This window comes from Leopardus geoffroyi, chromosome A1 (genome assembly GCF_018350155.1).
Source record: "Leopardus geoffroyi isolate Oge1 chromosome A1, O.geoffroyi_Oge1_pat1.0, whole genome shotgun sequence".
NCBI classification, from domain to species: Eukaryota; Metazoa; Chordata; class Mammalia; order Carnivora; family Felidae; genus Leopardus; species Leopardus geoffroyi.
The window spans coordinates 78,062,140-78,078,910 of record NC_059326.1 but is presented as its reverse complement, the minus strand read 5'-3'; the positions used below and the strand labels follow the sequence as shown (position 1 = coordinate 78,078,910).

The 16,771-nt window shown below is 40.8% G+C and overlaps 1 protein-coding gene across 2 annotated transcripts in view; it reads left to right on the top strand.

Annotated features, from left to right (window-relative positions):
- Positions 1–16,771, top strand: part of NALF1 (NALCN channel auxiliary factor 1) — a 628,680-nt gene that overhangs the window by 46,495 nt on the left and 565,414 nt on the right. The gene's annotated exons all lie outside the window — the stretch shown is intronic.

Sequence of the window (16,771 nt, the reverse complement as noted above, 5' to 3'; positions counted from 1 at the left end):
ACTGGGCACGAGAGGCAGGGGTTTGCCAGGCAGACAAGGAGGGTGACTGGCTGTTCTCTGAAGACGAAAGAGATAGACATTGACAGAGGAAATTTGGGTAATTGAACTGTCACAGTAAAACCAAACAAATGCTCTTAACAGCAGCATTTCCCTTGGTCAGCTGCGTCCAGCATATTTACAAAGATTCTCGTTCTCCGTATACCACAGTGGTACTCGATTATTTGTTATGGCCACCGGCAAACACTATTAAAACCCAATTTGAAGAAAGAGCAGACTTCCTCAGAAGGGTGAACTAATATTCACACACCATAAATTTCTGGTGTAACTATAGCAGTTTAACTGACCATTTCGATCTTTGGGACAATCCTTTCACACCTGAATTTTTCATTGTTCTTTTTTACATTTAACAATTTCTTTAGGTCTTCTTGTCTTTCCAGAAAGCTAACGCTATCTAATCCCTTTAACTGTAGGGTCAAAACTTGGGACGTTTTCGATCACCTCAGTGCTAAAGTATAACCAAAACAGTGAAAAAGGTTGTAAATAGAAGGAGCCCAGGACTCTAACAGCATTCGTGATTTGTCGGCTGCAATGGTAAGCCTGTATAGCCGTCCACGTTAATGGTGTAAAAGCACTTCCTCATTAAATTGCTTTAATGGTGAGGTGATGGCTCTCACATTTGGGTGCGTTGTGGGAACACCTGTAGGGCTGGTGAGAACACAGATTGCGGTGCCTGTCCTAGCGTTTCTGGCTCTCTCGGTCTTAAGTTTGCATCTGCAAGGAGCTCTGGCTGATGCTGATGCTGCTAGCATAGAAACCACACTTTCAGAACGGCTAGTGGGAAGGGACGGTGGTCTTAAACACATGACGCTGAACAACAGGGAGGGTTGGAGGGAGAGCTGAGCTGGGCCACACAAATCACTTCTGTGGAAAGGAATGTCAGGCAAGATGGGTTTCGTCATTGCTGCACAAAGGGGCGCATTTGCCCTTTTACGGCAAGAGGCTTTGCTAGTAGAAGTTGGCCCATGTTCTTTTTTTTTTTTTCAATTTTTTTTTTCAGTTTATTTTTGGGAGAGAGACAGAGACAGAGTGTGAGTGGGGGAGGGGCAGAGAGAGAGGGAGACCTGGCATCCGAAGCTGGCTCCAGGCTCCGAGCTATCAGCACAGAGCCCGACACGGGGCCTGAACCCACGAACCGTGAGATCACGACCTGAGCTGAAGTCGGAAGCTTAACCAACTGAGCCCCCAGGCGCCCCTGGCCCACGTTCTTGGAGCGAGCATGCCTCTCACAATGATACACTTACACACGTTCTAAAAGAGACACGTTTGCAGTTGATTTTTTTTATGTACACAGTCTAAATAGTACGACAAAAGAAAGTGTGTTCATGCATCACCATGGTCCACATCTCTTGCGCTGTCAGAGTTATTTTGGAAATTGTACTGTGCCAAGGCCAGTATAGTCCTTAAAAAACATACTTGAATGTAAAGATGGATTATCATATAATTAAGAGAAGTTGTTTCTTTCTTTCTTTTTTTAAAGTTTTATTTATTTGTTTTGAGAGAGAGAGACAGAGAGAGAGAGAGAGCAAGCGCATGCATGAGCAGGGAAGGGGCAGAGAGAGGGAGAGAATCCCAAGCAGGCTCCACAATGCAGACCCCGATGTGGGGCTTGATCTCATGAACTGTGAGATTATGACTTGAGCCGCAATCAAGAGTCTGATGCTTAACCAGCCGAGCCACTGAGGTGCCCCTGAGAGAAGGTGTTTAAAGGTTTAGGAAGGAGGAGGAGAATGACACAGTATTTTCACAAATGAGTTAAATTCAATAATTGGTTTAAACTCTTATTTCCTTTCTTGTTAGCATGGTTAACGATTTGACTTTATTTGGATCTCACCAGTTACCCCATGAATGTTCTCTTTCTGTTCCAGGATCAAATCCAATCCAAGTGACCACATTGCATTTAGTTGTCTCGCCTCTCTAGTCTCCTCTGGTCTGTGACGGTTCTCATTATTTCTTTACTTCTCATGACCGTGACGGTTTGAAGAATTCTGGCTGGGCATGCTGTAGAATGTCTCCACGCCAGATTTGTCTATATTTTTCTCAAGATTTGACTGGGGTTATGAGGTTTTGAAAAGAATACCACAGAGAAGAAATGACCTCATGACACCTCATAAGAGGAGGCATGATAGCAACAGGACATCACAGCATCATCTGCTCTTAGATTTATTCCTGTGCTTATATAACTACAGATTGCTACAATTGCTGATGGTAACTGGTAATACGGTACATAATAGTAAATGATTGAGCCAACTCCTGTTTTAGTGGTTGAAGGATGTCGGGGTGTAAGTCCTCAGGAAATCAGGTAGAACATTTTCTTCTGATAAATATTGCTATCATAGACCAAAATGTGATAAACATGTTCATAAAACTATGAATAAACACGTAAAAAAAAGCATACTTAAGCACAGAAATATTTTTATTTAAAATTTATTTTTAATATTTATTTATTTTTGAGAGAGAGACAGAGAGAGAGACAGAGCACGAGCAGGGGAGGGGCAGAGAGAGAGAGAGAGAGAGAGACAAGGAGACACAGAATCTGAAGCAGGCTCCAGGCTCTGAGCTGTCGGCACAGAGGCTGACGCGGGGCTCAAACTCACAAACCATGAGATCGTGACCTGAGCTGAAGTCAGACACTTAACCGACTGAGCCACCCAGGCTCCCCGAGCACAGAAATATTTTTAGTTCTTAAAAAAAAACATTTGTTTTCAGCACTAGAGACACATTTTGTAGTAAGGAACATAGGCTGTGATGCACAGGTACGTATAGTGACTATAGTTCGTGTGTGCCTATTTCTGATAAAACGCTAGGGGAGGGAGTACGCAAAATAAGTCGCTATGCATTTTATCTGTGTACCCAAGAGTGCACATTCCACAGGGTGCTTTTTACCAATACCTGGAGTAAATATATGGCAAGGGCAATTTGCTGCCAGGTTTCTAACATTCATTATGAACTACATCATGAAATAATATCCTATTTTGCCAAATCAGTGTCTCCTGTGGTTATTAAGCTAGAGACTAGAATTGGAAAATCTCTGTAAGCAGCAGGCACTGTGACAGAAATATCAATGTAGTGGGTACCGGGAAACATGTATTTTCTATTAAAATGTGAAGCCCTTGAGCACGAAGAGAAAGATTTATATAGTGGAAAAGGGGAAAGAGATGAACTCTCCCAATATTCACTTGGAAATTGTCATTTAGGGCTTTTGGACTCCCTAAATACCATAAGCTTCTGCCTGACAGGTTTTGAAAAACTAAGTTTGTGTGGCAGCACCTTTACTAGGTTGATAGATAGGGAACTTCAGGTAGCAAGGCTGAGGGCAGTGTTAGCCGGCTTGCGTGATGCACTATGAAAAGTCTGGAATAACATATGCAAAGTAAATGTCAGACTGCACATCCAACTTTGAGAATGTGAATGTGATTCAGGACTTCGGAGTCAGTTATACTCATGAAAATATACGGTTATCGACGAGTCTAGTGACCATAAAAATTCCTTTGGAGAAGTAGGAAAATCTTGCGTTCACAAAACACCACACAGTACATCATCACGAAACAGGTACTTATTGAGACCTTGCCTTGTTCGAAACACTGTGTGTCACTGCAGAGGGCGCAAACGGTGTGTGAGAGAAAGAGTCCCCTCTGAAGGAGTGTCTATGTAAGAGCATAGATGTCCGAACGGTCTTCTTGGACAAAGAAGTGGGAATAGGGTTCTGCCAACTGGGTCACATGAGACAGGGCTGGGTTAAGAGAAGAAAAAGCTTTGACTTTGAGATCGGGGCGGGAAATCAGTAATGTGCATTTCAAGGATTCAGCTTCTGGATTCCCTGTGAATGACTCTGTTTGTTGGAGAAGAAACTGGTTTCAGATAGAACCAGCTTAGACAACTCTATAGATACATGACTGTGAATCAGAAACCATGCAAAACAAGTGGCAGATAGAGATTATGAAATCTAGAAGGTATAGATTATGAAATCTGTGTGGGGGGAGTAAGAGAAGGATAGAAGACAGACGGATAAGGGAAAGAGAGAGAAGAGACAGACAGGGAGAGAAAGAGAATGTCCAGATAGAGGCTTTTGCTTCATTTCAGGGGCCATAGTGTCAGAGAACCAAGTCCCCATCTTACTGAGTGGTCGGTGAGAAGTGATTAGTATTTGTAAGTAGCAAAGGGACCTAAACAGATTTGTACTTCAGGGAGGTTGGTCTGGCCACAGTTTTTAAAACAGAGTTTTGGCAGGTAGAGCACTAACATGTTTATGTGAGTGCTACATTCATTTTTATTGCCAAATAATATTCCATGGTATGGCTCTGCCGCATGTTGTTTTCACCAACTGATGGACATATGGGTCATTTACACAACACTGACAAATGTAAAAAATATATGACATGTATTATATGTAATAATACATGATAAACAGTGCCTGGTATATAGCCAACGTTAGAGGAAAATATAAAAGCACACAAAGAAGCAAATATTAAAACAAGTTTGAGTTTTCCAAAATTTATTTTATGAGCTCTCCACAACGAAATGTTATGGGAGGAAATAAATATTTTGGTCTTCTCCAGGTAGGTTTCTCTGGTTCATGTGATGTTTATTTAGGTAGTAATCTGTGTTTCTAAATCAGCCACCTTCAAGACCTATAATGCTGCTGCAGAATGTAATAGTCATTTTTATCAACTTAATTATAGCTTTGGTTTCTTTTGGTTCATTGCGATTAATTTGCTGTGGTCAAATGACACATACAAATAAGCATATTTATTCAAAGCTCACAATTCACAATATATGAAAATTTGACCAAGCTTGTGCCACAATCATTATATATTAAGAAAGTGGCTAATCTTATCCCAATATAAGGCCAAGGCAGAATAAGCTTTCTAAAATCTCATAATATCGTGGATAGAAATTAATTATTGTGGCATTATTTAGAATTTTCCATAATATTACACATCTTGAAAACAGAAGATTTGGCTTGAGAAAAATAAAAATAAATACTAAAATCATGAGAAGTTTTACATGCCGAATATTAAATAAGTTGTACAAAGTTCTGGAAGGATCCATGTGTAATATATACATATATTAGTAAGGAGAAGTTCGAGGATTAATATCTGAGCACAGTCTTCGTAGCCATGATGAGAAGTACGTTTTCATCCACGTGACAAAAGCAGCCCATTCCTTAGTGGAGCTGGGCTGAGATATGTCAGCATTGCATATTTTCAGCACCTTCATTAAATGAACCCATTGCAAGCGGTCTTTTTCTCTAATCCAAGTGAAAAAAATGTCTTCCGATATCTTAGAGGCGTTCACTGGAACAGTCAAGAGATACTATTACCATAGAAACATTTAATTCGTTAAAGCAGGTCCAAAGGGCTCACACGAGCAAAATGTGGTTGGTAGTTAGTTTACTTGATGGCAATAAAAATACCTGCATGTATACTCGATATTAGAGCATTTATTCCACATTCAGACTTTTCATTAATGTAGCGTATATCTTGCTGTAGTGAGTGAAGCTTTATCTTTTCATGGGACTTAAGATTTCATCAGTTATTAATCATATTTCAGTAGTCAACCCTGTGTGGTATACAACATTAAAATAGTTTCTATTTCTTCGATTTCATCTCTCACACTTACTTATAAAAATATTGAGGAGGGAGATTTTTTTTTTAACTGCTGCGATTAACTTTTCTAGATGCCAGTGAAAACAACGAAATTATGCAAAAACGCAGAGATTTAAGTTTTGTCTACCAAAAAACAAGTTTTAGACCTTAGGGGAGCTGTAAACATTAATAGGATGCATTTTCTGTCTTCTGTGAACTCATAATTAGAGTGGATATATATGGCTGGTGCCTATGACGTCAATCAACATAAAATATAAAAAGTGTAACATAGATGGGGCGCACCTGGGTGGTTCAGTTGGTTAAGCAACCCACTTCGGCTCAGGTCATGATCTCACGGTTCGTGGGTTCGAGCCCCGTGTTGGGCTTTGTGCTGACAGCTCAGAGCCTGGAGCCTGCTTCAGATTCTGTCTCCTCTCTCTGCCCCTCCCCCACTCAGGCTCTGTCTCTTTCTCTCTCTTAAAAATAAACAAACATTTTAAAAAAAGTGTAACATAGAGACTAAAAGGCATATAATCAGAATGAAAGGAACGATGATTTCTGATTTGGGACTCAGGGATAGTCACAGAACTGTGGCATGTAAGTTGGGGTTTGATGAGTTGGTAGAATATCTTAAGTGAACAAAGGGGAAATAGCATTCATCCTGAGGAAATCGCAAGAGTAAAGCAGCTATGAAATTGTATCCCAGTATTCATCAGCAATTAATTTTCCAGTGGGACTGTTAGCTCTTTGTCACCTGCTGCACAAAAGAGAGCATGCCCGCAGTGTGTATTCGCAGAGGTGATGGAGAGGGGCTATCTAGGGTTTGAAATTTTGCTGTGTAGAAGAACGTTGCAAGTGAATTGGAGAATGACTTGGATTGGCACATAGTCACGAGGCGAGGCGGCAGTCAGTTGCTAATCTCAGCAGCTGCAGGGGGCGGTGGGGCCCCCGAGAGGGGTGTCTTTGGAAAGGAAGGGGTGATTACACAGGAGGGCTGTGTGGCTTGGGAAGAAAACTTGCGTACGTGGCCCGTGTCTAGTTGAAACCACGCTCCTATTGTTGAAAGTGCTGCTATAGACATTGGGGTACAAGTGCCCCTGTGCATCAGCACTCCTGTATCCCTCGGGTAAATTCCTAGCAGTGCTATTGCTGGGTCATAGGGTAGATCTATTTTTAATTTTTTGAGGAACCCCCACACTTTTCCAGAGCAGCTGCACCAGTTTGCATTCCCACCAACAGTGCAAGAGGGTTCCCGTTTCTCCACATCCTCGCCAGCATCTATAGTCTCCTGATTTGTTCATTTTAGCCACTCTGACTGGCGTGAGGTGGTATCTGAGTGTGGTTTTGATTTGTATTTCCCTGATGAGGAGCGACATTGAGCATCTTTTCATGTGCCTGTTGGCCATCCAGATGTCTTCTTTAGAGAAGTGTCTATTCATGTTTTCTGCCCATTTCTTCACTGGATTATTTGTTTTTCGGATGTGGAGTTTGGTGAGCTCTTTATAGATTTTGGATACTAGCCCCTTGTCTGATATGTCATTTGCAGATATCTTTTCCCATTCCGTTGGTTGCCTTTTAGTTTTGTTGATTGTTTCCTTTGCAGTGCAGAAACTTTTTATCTTCATGAGGTTCCAATAGTTCATTTTTGCTTTTAATTCCCTTGCCTTTGGCGATGTGTCAAGTAAGAAATTGCTGCGGCTGAGGTCAGAGAGGTTTTTTCCTGCTTTCTCCTCTAGGGTTTTGATGGTTTCCTGTCTCACATTCATGTCCTTTATCCATTTTGAATTTGGTTTTGTGAATGGTGTAAGAAAGTGGTCTAGTTTCATCCTTCTGCATGTTGCTGCCCAGTTCTCCTAGCACCATTTGTTAAAGAGACTGTCTTTTTTCCATTGGATGTTCTTTCCTGCTTTGTCAAAGATTAGTTAGCCATACTTTTCTGGGTCCATTTTTGGAGGCTCTATTCTATTCCATTGGTCTATGTGTCTGTTTTTGTGCCAATACCATGCTGAATGGATAAAGAAATTGTGGTTTATATGCACAATGGAATACTACGTGGCAATGAGGAAGAATGAAATATGGCCTTTTGTAGCAACGTGGATGGAACTTGAGTGTTATGCTAAGTGAAATAAGTCATACAGAGAAAGACAGATACCATATGTTTTCACTCTTATGTGGATCCTGAGAAACTTAACAGAAGTCCATGGGGGAGGGGAAGAAAAAAAAAGAGGTTAGAGAGGGAGAGAGCCAAGGCATAAGAGACTCTTAAAAACTGAGAACAAACTGAGGGTTGATGGGGGGTGGGAGAGAGGGGAGGGTGGGTGATGGGCATTGAGGAGGGCACCTGTTGGGATGAGCACTGGGTGTTGTATGGAAACCAATTTGACCATAAATTTCATATTTAACAAAAACCACACTCCGAGGTTTTGTTAAGAAATTCATGGTCTGATTCACAGTGGTGTGAAGGAGTGGATGTGGGATTGGGGTTTTATTTTCTTTGCAAACTACACATTTAAGAGAAATGTGGAATACTGAATCCAAAAGCTTCTGGTCTGAAGCTTTGTGTTAACATGGAAGTGGCTTCGCATGGTCTGGGCTCAGATTCTCAGAGCGGATTGTTTCCTTCTCACTGGTGTGATTTTCACTGCAAACATGTGCATGGTCTTTGATGTCAGGAAACAAGATTTCTTAGCCCTGGTCTTGATGTTAGTCAAGAAAAGCAGACCGATTAGTCACCTGTTTGCAGCCGTGGGAGTGGGTCCTAAATGGGACAATCTGGTCACAGAGCACTTAGATTTGGACCTGCCTTTTTAGGCGGCTCGACCTTATTCCCAGCTATGTCTCATATTATGAGCAGAAGCAGAGAGAAATTTTAAGAGATTTAGGAAGTTATGTTCCAAATGCCTTTTCTCTTACTGCATTGTTTTCCACATTGTTCTCCTAATCTGTCCAAGGAGTACTTCTTAAATGTTTATTTATTTTTGAGACAGAGAGAGAGAGAGAGAGAGAGCACAAGGGGAAGGGGCAGAAGGAGAGGAAGACACAAAATTTGAAGCAGGCTCCAGGCTCCAGCTGTCAGCAAAGAGCCTGACGCGGGGCTTGAGCTCTCAAACCACAAGATCGTGACCTGAGCCAAAGTCGGATGCTTAATGGACTGAGCCACGCAGGTGCCCCCCAAGGAGTACTTTTTATCTGTGTATTGAGGATTCTGTCACAACTAGAAGTGAAAATGAAGATCGGCGAGACCTCTCCCTCTATCAGCTAAGCTTTCTTTTCTGATGAGTCAGGTGTCTTTTTAAGAACCTCTGCTCACCGTTGATGTTCACAGCAAGAGGATCTGTTGAAGCTAAAACAGTGTACTTGCATAGGAAGTCAGGAGAAAGAGAAAGACTGAAACAAGTCAAAGGTAGTAACAATCTGGGAAAAAATTTTAAACAGCATAAGTGAAATTTATATTTTCTGGGGGGGAAAAGCGTCGGGAGAGATTCCTTCAGTATCAAAAAAATCTAAATAAATAGCATAAGCATTTCATTATAAATATTTGCTGCAGTCATTTACATGGTAGTCTTATAAAGTATTCCCTGTGGAATATATATCTGGGCCACAAAAGCACTTGGGTCCCATAGTACCTTTACAGATTAGCTATCATTATGGTCCCCTCGGATACATACACTGCACGAGACCTGAAAAGAAAAAAAAAAAAATAACGTAATTTTCCTAAATAGCCTGGCTGAGGAAGGCCTAGAGCTCAGTAGATAATATTTGCTTCTTGTGTATAGTAACTGTTTGTAGAAGGAGCCGAGTTGAAATCACTGTGTTTATTTATCATCGATAACATTTACTATTTTATCCCAATATGTAGGTAGGCAATGTGGTGTGGAAATAATAATATAAAATCTACAAGGGCTGCTTGATTTTTCTTTTTGCTGAAAATTAACGTTCATGTCTTTTGAAAATGTTCGTATCTTTGTTGGGATTTTTAGATGCCTGCGGATCCTTTATTTGAAGTGTTAAACCTTTTGTTTTTACTCCTTGATATTTGATTTTTTGCTGAGTCAGCCAGGTGCAGAAGTATCAGTCAGTAACCCACCACATTGTATATTTATGCATGGTGATAGTTTGTATTCTGGGTGCACATTCGATTTTGAGAATTACACTTTGCCATAAAACAAAGTGCTTTATGAAGCTGAATAAGCCGACTCTCAGATCAATGAAATCACCATACTTTCATATTGAATATTTTATAACAACTTACAAAGAACTCACGAAGAGATTAATACTAGAAGAAACGAAATATCTTCATGTTTTATGTTTTTTGCAAGCATGTGTTACTATTAGGTATTTTAATAAGTGTCTACTGGCTGGAGATTTAAAGTTTTAAATACATATGAGAAATCACAAAAATAGAAATAGGAGGAACCTGCCAAAAATTGTATTAACTTAGAAAAAGAATTACAGCTTGTCTGTTAGCAAAGCAATATGATTTATAAGAATGATTTTGAAAGAAAAGAAGTAAAGTAGCATCATGCGTGTGAGTCAGGAGGTTTTAGGCATGTGTTATTGATTCCTTGCATTTAAATTCTTGGGGTTAAAAGACTACTAAAAAGCCTTTTTTATTTTCAATTACCTGTAGTTGGTTGGAGACACGTACAGAAAAGAAAAGGCAGACATTTCAGTTTCTTTGGAAATGATCCTAATGGTAGGTCAGAGATTAAGAAATGACTTTTGTAAGAAATATTCTTCCAGTGAATTTCAGATTTTTCTCATCTACTTGGTGTACTGAATCAAGCTCACACAAAGGCATTCTACTTTTCCTACGAGATGTCACATATTGATACCATGCTTAATGATAAGTGAACAATCCGTTGCTTTATAAAACTCATGAAGTTATATATTGTTATCATTTAAAAGTTTTATGAAATCATAACACGAGATGGACACAATCCATAACCGACTTTGTAAAAAGATGATGTGCCCCGAGATTTATTACTCTTTTTTGGTTCTTTTCTAAAAGAATTTCCTTAATTTCATCTAGAATGTTTTAACATTTTAGTGTTTTAACATTTTTACAAGTAGTAAAACACGTAATATTTATTTCATCTTCTCCCAAATTAAAAGGTCAGCCTGAAGCCACATCATCAGTGACTGCATTAAGGAAACACCTAAAGGCATAGAAAATTTTAAAGCTGTCAGTGACAGAACCTGGAGCACAGTGGAATATTTAGTATTAGAAACTAGGTCATTCCTGCACAAATCCGTGTACATTCCTTTTCTCTCTAGGTCACTTTGAGGTTTATATGCTCAGTTCAGAATACTTGCAGTCTGAAACTGTTATAAAAGGGTGAGCTTTCTGAATGTTTCTTTCTATATAATTCTACAAAATCTATTTAGAACGTTGAATAACAGTAAAAATATATTTGAAGGCAATCTGTTTTCACTTTAAACCTCATTTTTAAACGACAGGTGTTGGGTCTAGCCCTTTTAATTTGGTACATGAAACATCTCCCATGATTTTATGATCAGCAGCCCTGTCCACGTCAGGGATCTGGGCCAGAAGAAGCCACAGGCAGTTAAACTGAAAATCCAGTGTCGACAGGAGTTAGAACTGTTAGCAATTCACGAAGAAGATGCTTGCAAAATATTTATCCAAGACTTCTGAAACTATAAAACAATGCTGAATTTGCATGTAATTTGCTCCTGTGATCCAAATCTTGGGAGTTGATTGCACATAGGATTAAATAAAGTATACTATTTCTGAGGTCAGTGTGCATTTACTCATGGAATGTAATTTGCAAATATGGAAACCGTGCATTTTTTTTTCCCTGCATGGAAATAAAGGGTCAGGAGAAGGTGGATAGACGCTGCAGTCTGTTATAGGTTCGCCCAACTCCTCCTCAGTAAGAATAAAAGAGCCCCTGGGAGGATGGAGAATAAGCATGTTTATTTTGTAATTATCAAGGAATGAAAGTACCTTGGACATCTGAAATATTACCTATACCTGTGCCAGAGAGCCTGCAAGTGAAACTTGTTTGGAACTGTCAGTGCCAGTGACACTGATAGGTTTGGGGGAAATCGATGGCGACATGTTGCACATTTAAGAAGATTGTGTGTAATATATAAGATCAGTAGAGGCAACATAAGAGTGCAGCAATATTCTTCCATGGTGACAAAGAAATGGGTTGAGTTCAGCACGTGTGTATTGGTACCCCCTGCATGGTGGGTTTGTGACGGGCTAAGACGGACCATCGCTTTCTTCGGGGAGCTCACCTTCCAGCGGGGGGTCATTCCACTGTAGATCCCCAAGGCTGCACGGTGGGACCATATGAGATGAGTTTATACTGGGCAAAGATTGAGAAGGCTTCTTCGAGAAAGGAAATGGCCTTTAAGCCCCACTGAAGAAGGAGGACATGCAAAGAGTGAGGATAGAACCGGAGTGTTTTTGCTCCTACTTTCCCGCACTGGAGCAGTGCCTTGGGCTTAACGGATGCAGAAGATGTTTTTCCAATGAATGACCGAGGAGCATGCCGAACAGGAGGTGGGCTCACGCGAGGTCTTGAAGACACGGAGAAGAACCATGAGATGCGGGGTGGGTGGGGGTGCGGGGGTGGGGGGGACAGGAAGCAGGGCTGTATTTTAGTCTGTGCTGTGTTTGGCATCAGTGGGAGGTCTTACCATGGGGGATTCGCATGATTGCATTTCTGCTTTGGAAAGATAATCCCGGGAAACTACAGGAGAGAACATAAACTGTGACAGGTTGAGTGGAGAGTGGACAGCACTTGGTGATGCATCATGACGGGGGAACACTCCGTGACACTACCAGTTTTATGATGTGGGCAGTCTCCCGAGATTGGAAGCGGGGTGATGAACCGGCTCACTTTGAGAATAATGGAAGAAGAAGGAAATATTAGATGTTACCCTCTGTCCAAATCAGTGATCCAGGAGGAAGAAGTGACCATCATGGGGGGCATGCTGTGTTTGTTTTGCAGAAAAGCAGTGTGGAAAACTAGAGAAGACTCCATTACTCAGGACAAGTATCTTGCCCTTCTGTCTTTGCTCAGATTAGTGGCTCCTGGAGTGTTAGTTTGAGGTTTTCCTTGGGGTCTGTAGCCCTAGCCATGCACTTAGAGTAGCTTTTTTATAATTAAGGGCAAAGGAGATCGAAAGACTATGGCCTGGGAAACCCCAACCAGTTTGGAAAGCTTAGTGCCATTCTGGGTCTAGAAAAGCGAAACTTGTGCTGATGTGAGCCCTGAAAGCCAAGAATGTTACTCAGTAATTATATGCTCTGGTCCAATAATGAGATGAATGGGTAGGTGAGCCCCTCCTTAAAGGAAAACAGATCATTTCCTGCCTAAATTGTTCCATCTACTTACCATCTGTGGGTGTCCACTCCCACTCAGAAAACAGAAACAGAGCCACTGGACGTGTCTAGCTGATCTTGTGGCAGTGCAGCATGCTGTGGCTCACAGAGGACACAAGCAAAGAAAAGATGTTCTCCTACAGGACTCACAGAAGGTGTGACAGAGGTGAAGAAACATTTAGGGTCGGTGGGGAGAAAAACTGAGCCAACACTCGACGTACCTACAAGCCCTCCTTTATCTCAATTATTTGCACAGACCACCACATCCCAGGTACCTGTCTGTGCCCCTGGCTCATTCTCTCTCCCTCTCTGCTAGGACCAAAGGCATAACACCCTGAGTCACAATCTGAGATAGAGGTATGGCTGTGTTGTATTTGAAATGCTTCTCTCTGGTGAATGCTTACATCCAGCAGGAGCAGAACTAACGCCATCGTTCACCATTGTTCTCACATCAGCAAGGCTGGAAACTTCAAGCTTTCAGCCCTCCCTGGCTATTTCCTCTTTATTCCAAAGTTCTCAGCCTTAGTTCAGATCCTTATTACATGGCATAGGATATATTTTACATATATCCTATATATATTTATATAAGTATATATTTTATAAATAGTATGGTTTTGGTATTATTTGCAAAGCTTGTGTTTCTTTTAGTCATCTGTAGTATATACAGATAAAATAGATGCAGCCTATGAAAGAAAAATTGAAAATATCCCAGAGGCATGCGTTGGGAAGCCTGCTAATGTTGTCATTTCTACCTGTGGTAATATGAAATTTTTCTGGGATATCTGTACAGCATACTAATTTGTAACCTGCTAAGTGAAAAATACATTTTCTCCAGTGAAAGAAAAAGGGACAGTCTTACAAATTGAAATAAAACAATTATAAAAATTGTGACACAAAAGTTTTGAAACCTATATTGATTTTTGATACAAGTATCTTTTCTTCATCTGTGAGAGGAGCCATCCAGCAAATAATTCCTTGATAATAGATTTAAATACCTTGCCAGTGAAGAGCTTTTCCTATTCAGGTGTTTGCATGAGATACATTTCATGCAAATTTCCTTTTGCAATTTTTTTTTTTTAATTTCTAAAACACATTCCCACCTAAAAACTTAAGCAAACGAGATGGGTCCTCAAACCGCTGATACACAAATAGTGATAGAATTCAGGCAATGAAATGTGCAAAAGACAGAGAGTAATTCACAATCATTTCATTCAGCCAGCACAGTGCAGGGTGTGTGCTGGGAAAGAGGAAGGAGGCGCACAACGAGGGAGTCTATGTGTATGCATATATTCACGACCAATTTTAGAGAGCTGAGTAGACTTGGTTCACCCTTGTGAAACATTTTTGAAATTGTTCTCTATCAGTGTTAATTAGGATATGAAATTAAAATCTGTTCACATCCAACTGAATATTATGTTAGCAATATAGGGCACACATTTAGTTGGCCCTGACAGGATTTTAATTTCTGCAGTCAGTTTCTAGAAAAACTTGTAAGGAATGGAATGCACTGATCTATAATTTCTATCGACAGCTGCCAAGGTCCTGCCCAAACCATCTGTCTTGTTATTATTACCTTTTATTGGATTTTTCTTGGAGTTCCTTGTACACGAGGGAAGAATGTTACCTGAGCATCACCTAGGAAGGCATTGTAATCGCACCTCCTTAGTAATTGTTCATCTGTTCAGGACCTTGCTTGCAAATATTTTACAACAAATTGACATCATCTTGGTACAGTTGATCTGCTCTTCGGAAATATCTCGGAGCTGTGTCACTTCTGTGCTTTGTACGCATGGGTACCTGGGAAAGAAAATTAGCTACGGAGGCAGTGGAGAATAATTGTAATGAAATAATTACGTTTAGTCATCTAGAATCTCCAGATTTCTGTGACAGCAAATGACATTGTAGTGTAAATGCTTCTCTAACAAATATCTTACTATTATGCTCCATACTGTACCTTTAATTTTTTTATCAATGTGTAGACAAGACTGGAGGACAGTCAAAACATATGAGGACAAGCGGTATTTAAGGGCATTTAAATAGTTTAAGTGACAGATTGTATAGAGCCTGTAGCAAAAGCAATGATGCAAACCAATTCCCTTGAAATGTGATTGGGGAGCTGGAGTAATACAGAATCGATTTGTGGCATAAAAGCTATTTCTAGAACAACCCCAAAGATCTAGAGTTTATTATTTTAGAGAAAGAGCTAAGTATTCCAACTCAGTCCAAGTGATACTGAGAGAAAGGCTTGAGTGTTCTGTCATTTGTAATTTAGAAATTACTTTGACTCTTTTTAAACTCATTTTATGTAATTGAACAAATGCAAGCCATGACAGAGCTTCTAGAAAAACAATATGAATAACAATAATAGGACGCTAAACTAATTAAAGAAGATTTCTTACAAAATGTCAAATTTGAGAGTGAAGTATCTTCAGCTTCCTACTTCGTTTCAGCATTAGTTATCTTGCCCCCAAAAGTTAGGCAATGTCTAACTCCAAACTTCAGCTGTACTCTACTGTCTTTTTCTTTTCTTTCTCTTTTCCTTGCTTTCTCGGTCCTAAACTCCAGTCAAGCAACAAATATTAATGATAGGCCTTTAAGGGTGACGATTGTAAAAGAAGTTGTTAGATACAGCTTGGTTCTTCAAAATATTTATTAAGCCCCATCTTCCCTCTGCCTGCCTCCCCCCCCCCCGCCTCCCCCTCCCTCCCCTCCCCCTTCCTTCCTCTCCCTCTATTTTCTTCCAACTCCCTCTCCCCTCTCTGCCTCTTCCTCCTTCCCTCCTCCTCCCTTTTCTTTCTCCTTCCCTCTTTTTCCTTTTTTACTCTCCCTCGCTCCCTGTGTGTTTCTTCTTCAGCTGATGTGGATTTTCTCCCCTCTCTTACAATTAGTCAAAAACAATGTAACTTCAATCCCAGAGTCTTTACCCATTCATGCTCCTTCTTCCTCTGTTGGGTGAAGGGATCCTGACCAACATTTGGATGCTCACTCTTGCCCTTTTGCTCTCATCCACTGACCTCATCATCTTACGCTTTCCAAATTCCCAGCATTCTTTTGGTGATCTTTTGCATAAAACATTTTTATGTGTTCATTCTATTTTTAGAAGCACTTAAGAATTAGTCCCAGACCTTCTGCCCTGAAATTTATTATAAGCAAAACAAACCCTGTTAATTGTAAGAGTTACTTGTAAAAGTAAACAATGAGTCCACTTTCTAGCCTTTAACTGTGGTGGGGGCTGGGGGCACGTAGGGGGGACCTGGGGGTCTGTAGAAAAACTGTTGAAATAGAAGTTTCTCTCCTGCTCCCACCATCTGTGTGTTTACATATCCAAGGGGAAGGGAGACCCAAAGGAGGTTCTGGAAGACCAGTACTCACGGAGTGAATACCCAGGCATTGTGCTGAGCAAGGCATGCCCCCTCCATGTCAGCACCCAGAGGGTCCTGGCCGAGCCAGCCCCGTGGAAGAGGCTGTAAATGGGGCGTAATGAGAGGAGTCTGGTGGCTGCACCAGAATAATTTGCTTCTGATTTTGCAGTGATGTTTTCATATCCTTACAGAAGGTGTTTCAATCACTGCAGTGATGTCTAAGGCCACAGTCATTTTCGCGAGGTTTTCCCCTAGTGTGGTGGGTGGGAGGATTAGGAGCTAAGTGGAAGGTCTGGATATACCATGGTTGGGAACTCGGGCTTTGGGGATCAATGAGCCTAGGGGCACTGATGTCTGCCATTTCCTGGTTGTGGGATTTTAAATTTATTGGGCTCTCTTGAGGCTGG